The 5,692-nt window shown below is 31.4% G+C and overlaps 1 long non-coding RNA gene across 3 annotated transcripts; it reads left to right on the forward strand.

Annotated features, from left to right (window-relative positions):
- The first annotated feature begins 2,476 nt into the window (after positions 1-2,476).
- On the forward strand, positions 2,477-5,273 carry LOC137819495 (uncharacterized). Of its 3 annotated transcripts, XR_011082327.1 has the most exons (3): positions 2,477-2,889; positions 4,247-4,376; positions 5,056-5,273. It is a non-coding gene; the product is annotated as an uncharacterized lncRNA (long non-coding RNA). The 3 variants fall into 3 exon arrangements; XR_011082326.1 differs by having other exon boundaries at positions 3,375-5,273; XR_011082325.1 differs by having other exon boundaries at positions 4,247-5,273.
- Positions 5,274-5,692: the final 419 nt, after the last annotated feature.

Raw genomic sequence — 5,692 nt, forward strand, 5'->3', positions numbered from 1 at the left:
AATAAGTAAATTTTGATTATGGTTACTCTTTTAAATTATCTCATTTATTTTCCTCTAAAATCTAAAATATACACCTTGTTCTTTTCCGTCACATAACATTGGTTATTTACGTGTTTAAGGAAAGTTGGATAACCATTCTACATGACACCAAATAAAATGTGCATGGAGTCATATCAACACGTATCTTTAGAAAAAATTAAGTACTACATGTTGTCATATCGTAATGGTATTAAACTTTGGATAAGGAAAATATTGAAAAAATATTAAAATTTATTTATTTTACAGAAACAAAAAAAAATAAAAAAAAATAGAGAGGAAAACAGAAATATACAACGCTTTATTCTTTCTTGCTTGAAAAATTGTGTTTTATCTTCACATGTTACTAATCTCTTTTTAGAAGGCTTACGCGCCAAAGAAGTTGCATAAAAGTACATGTATAATGATTGATTGATAAATAATGTTTATTTTCTCCCTTTAAAGAAAGTAGAAGCATGGAAGCTTTGTCGCATGACCTTAATTAGTGCCAACTAAACAGGTCATACGAGTCAAACACCAACCTTTCCCAACTACCAATTTGTTTTCCTCGGAAATTAGGGTTGTAGGAAATTTATATTAATTTATATTTATTTTAATTTATGACTCAATCTAACCTAACTTCGTAATAGTATAGTGAGTTAAACTCATAATTAAAATAAATGAAAGTAAAAGTAAACATGTTTAATGGATAAAATTCTGAGATATTAACAAAGTTTGCAAAAAAAAAAAAAAAAGTTTAACATTTCCTCTTTACTTTCTCTTTTGTCATTAACAATTGGAAATAGGAATCCTTTGATGTTATATACACGTTTCTTTTTATTATTTAAAGAATATATATATATATATATATTTCCATGTTAAAATAGTATGATTTAAAAATATACATTCTATAACATAAATAAAATAAAAATTATATGTATTATTTTCAAAAAACTTTTTACATTAATCCTTCATAAGAATTGCTTAACTGTTGCATTATGGGTCCCATTTAAATATTTGGGCACACTACTAAAAAATTATTAAATAGAAATCAATTTTAAAGATTAAAAATAATTAGTTGTTATATTGATTAAATTAGATACTATTTTAGATACTAAAAAAAATTGGTTTCTAAATTAATTTCTATTATTGATAAATAGTTTCTAAATTGATATTTAATTAGCTACCAAGGTTTTAACTACCAATTATTTAGATTCTAAATTTGGTAGGAAAAATCATGGTAGTTAATTAAATACCAATTTAGAAACTATTTATCAATAATATAAACCAATATTTGTGTAGTCTCAACAATAGTTTCTAATATAGTCAATATAACAACTAATTATTTGTTATCTTTAAAATTGGTTTCTATTTAATAATTTTCTTGTAGTAGCATTCTAGTTGAGGAAACCATAGAAAAAGAATTTTGGTTAGATATGATAACAAAAATTAGAAAGAGATTATATAACTAAACAGAAAGGAAAAACATAGTTCCTTTGTCAATAGAACTACCTTAATCAAAGTAGAACTACCTTAATCAAATTAGAGCTATCAACTATTTTATATTATTTATCTTTGTTTAAAACGTCATTACTAACACTACAAGAAAAAAAGGTTTTAATGGAGGTTATTTAGCGGAGGTTAATATAACCTTAGGAATTGATTTAACTAATGGAGGATTTTTCTAAAACCTCAACAAAATAATGGAGGTTTTTTAACCTTAGTTAAATTCCAAAGGTTTATTCTAAAACCTCAATAAAATAACAGAAGTTTTTTTAACCTTCGTTAATTTTCAAAGGTTTATTCTAAAACCTCGGCAAAATAGCAAAGATTTTTTTAACCTTCGTTAATTTTCAAAGGTTTATTTTAAAACCTTTGCAAATTAACGAAGGTTTTTTTAACCTTCGTTAATTTACAAAGGTTTATTTTAAAACCTCCACAAAGATAACAGAGATTTTTTTAACATTCGTTAATTTCTAAAGCTTATTTTAAAACTTCTGCAAAATAAGGAAGATGTTTTTAATCTTAGTTAATTTACAAAGGTTTATTTTAAAACTTCCGCAAAATAATGGAGGTTTTCTTAACCTTAGTTAATTTTCAAAGGTTTATAACCTCTACAAAATAGCGGAGGTTTTCTTAACCTTCTTTAAGTTCCAAAAATTTATTCTTAAATATTTATTTTATTAAAACTAATTAATTATTTATTTTATATAGATATTTTTCTTAAAAATATACTATAAGAAAAACTAGTATTTTTATCACTAAAATAATTATTTATGAAAAAATTAATATAATCCACATATAAATTTAATAAATAAATATTTTTTAATTGTTAAATTTCTAAGGTTTTTCGTACAAACCTCAGTAAAAATACCTGAGGTTTTCTAAAACCTCCCTAAATACCCCTAAATAAATATAATTAATTTTTTCATCTTCCTTATACACTTTGTTTTCCACCACATACTCACGACATCTGCTGAGCCACGCTTCCATAAAAAAAACCACAAAACCCATTCTCCATCTGCTGCTCCAGAGAAGCTCCTTCCGCCTTTGCTCCACCACGGAATCGGTTCTCTACAAGGGAGCAACTCTCAACCTTCTCATTTTATCTCATCTCCATCTTTGTCTTTTCACATTCTCGTTTTCTCTCCTCGTCGTTGACGCCAAGTCATAGTCGGAGCTTCTCCTCGTCGGAAAAAACGCAACCTCCATCGTCAATGTCGTTCTTGCGACCTCTTCCTCAACGCATTCTCCTTTGATCCCTCCCTCCGGTCAGCAGCCATCGTCGACCTCTGCGCCGCCCGCGAACATGACCCTACCTGTGTCTCGTACTCTCACTGTCTCCTCAATCACAAAGACTTCCTCGCCTGCTAGGTCTAATTCCTTTATCCCCCTCAATTCTAGGGTTCTGAATGCTTCACTTCTAGGTTTTATCTAATTCAGTTTAATTTCCATGCACATCATTATTCATTCAGAAATCATGTATATAACTTGTGGCGAAGTTAGTGTTAATGTTAATAAACTTATGGAAAATAACAATTTATGGTTTGATAATTTACAATTTGATTTAGAATTTGTTAATGTTAATAAACTTTAGAAGGATGATTAGGAAAACCAAAAATACTCACTGACCTTAAACTCTTCCATTCCATCAAACATTATTTCACTTTTTGGTGCAAAAGCAAACTCTAGTTTTACCAAAAAAATGTTCAAATTCAGTGAATTATGTTAGCTTTGGTCAGTTGTGTAAGTGAGACATCACGTTCAATTAATTAATTTGAATAAAAGGTGTCTAGTTAAAATCATAACTATGCAAGTGTCTAATCAAGTGTGATGCTATATATGTACCGTCCTGGTAGTCGGAAGTGATGACGTGGCACCAAGCTATTGTATAGGCGTGTTGAGAGGACGCCAGGTTGGCAGAAGGAAAGGAAGTCGGGGGGCTCGTGAAGTCGCCAGTTATTAAGTTGGCGTGCTCCGATCTCCAACATACCAGAACCGGCGGTCACCGAGTTAAAGATGAAGTCGCCAGATGTAAACTCAAGCGACCAAGTGATTAGAGATCGCCGGAGCAAGCACATCGCCGAAGATGAAGGTGGTGCACATTATGAAGGCGGCCGGCGAGACCATAGGGAAGGTGTGTACGAAGGCACCCTAGCTCGCCAATCCAGTAGAGATCGCACTCCAGGACAGCTATGCACTAAGTAGTGTCAGGCATAAGTAACTTAGCCAAATGAGAGTCAGAAGCAGCGCCCAAGTCAAGGAGGCTCCAGATGATGGCACGTGTACAGCTGGATGTGAGCCACGTGTCCAGGTTTGTAACTGTCAGGAGAGAGAAAGTGTCCAGGTATATAAGGGTTTCCCAACGAACTTCTGAGGTACGCACGTTCAGATTGTCTTCTTTACGCTTGCGAGTTCTTGAGTATACTGTGAGAGAGAACTGGTTCACGGTTCCTTGAGAGTTCTTGAGTGTTATTCTTGAAGTATTTGGTGGTTCAGTCACTGACTTGGGCGTTGGAGTGCGATCGGCCGCAGCGACGCCGCTCTGTTCTTTTGCAGGTTCTTGAGGTGGATCGTGACGAAGGACGGAGGTTGACGCGGTGCACACGTCGATCCAAGTTTGACGAGGCAAGCTTTAACGTTCTGGTCAACAGGCAGGATCAATATATATACATGTTACCACGTTTGAATGATATACACGACTGATATATATGATTGTATGTGTGTGCAGTGTACCTCATCAAAGCTTCTTCCTGAAAGGGATGGAGCTAAAATGATCGGGTTTTAGATGTTGAATGTCCAAAGGGTGATGAGTGAAACTTGTCATTCGAGGGACACCAATGTTTATCTTCATTTTTATGGTTTGTTTTCAAGCCTTCTAAATTCGATAACTTATTTTTTTTTCTCTGTTTCTTTCTTTGTTTCTTTTCTTAGTCTTCCATTGCAAACAAATGAAGTAGGTGCATCCATCATAGCCAAACATAATTTGTACTATAAAAGAAAGAAATTGACATGAGGTATTAGCCAAAATAAGGTCATTGGAATAGAAAAAAAAGAGTAGAATTTTTTTAGCTTTAACGCTGTTCGCTGAACAACAGAGGAGTGTCCAACTTTAATTGCAAATGTGCAAGGTGAAAATATAAAATTGGATAGTTAGGTAATAAAATATTATGTTGGAAAATTAGTGTTTTATAGAAAGGTGAAAGTACACTTTTAATTATTATTTTTTATAGAAACATTTTGTTTTTAAGTTTAAATAAAGTATCCGCTATGTATAAATACTGAATTTATGCTATCAATTGAGCTTGATGTTTATGCTATCACTTTGGTGCAATCGCTTCTCAATTGAGTTCAAAGCTGCAATTGTTATAAGCTTTCAGTCAAAGCTAAGTAAATTGCATAAGAAATCTGACCTTATAACTCTGGGTAGGTGCAGGTCCCTTGTTAGATTTGTGATCATTTATCAATCTTCACTTTGAAGTATCACTTTTATTATGCTACCAAAGACATGTTTCTGATTTCGTCTCTGTGAACTTTCAGCTGGCAATGGAAACATTACCACTTAAGTTGGTTAGGGCAAAGTAAGAAGATTTTTTTGTATAACTTCCGAAATATGACTTGATTTCAATTTGTGAATAGATATCTTGCTTTACTCAGGCAATATTTTAGATATTTGGTTATTTTAAGTTTGATGTAATGTAATTCAAAATTTACGCTTCCAACATTTTAATGTGTTTTACAGAAGTATTGCATTGAAATATATCTTCATCTCTCGATCGAAACTAAACTATTCATTTTGATAAAAAATGCAAATAATTGTAAACATCACAGGTGAATCACAAAATGGTTAGGGTTTCTGTTCCACCATGAGAAACTAAACTTTTTATTCCTCTCATTTCCTTAACCATAATAAATTTTTTTCAAATGGAGTGATTGGGGACAAGGACTGATAAAGAGCATAATGGAGTTCTCTTTTGTTGTTTGGATCTATGAACAAAAAAATTCTATTAGTAACTTTTACGAGTAGTAATAGAAATAGTGAATAGGATATATATATATATATATATATATATATATATATATATATATATATAAAATTTATTTTATATATTGAAAAATTAATTTATCAAACATAGATAAATAAATATAATAGATATAAATAATTGTGGTGGAAAAA

The sequence above is a fragment of the Phaseolus vulgaris genome, chromosome 10, assembly GCF_000499845.2.
Source record: "Phaseolus vulgaris cultivar G19833 chromosome 10, P. vulgaris v2.0, whole genome shotgun sequence".
NCBI classification, from domain to species: Eukaryota; Viridiplantae; Streptophyta; class Magnoliopsida; order Fabales; family Fabaceae; genus Phaseolus; species Phaseolus vulgaris.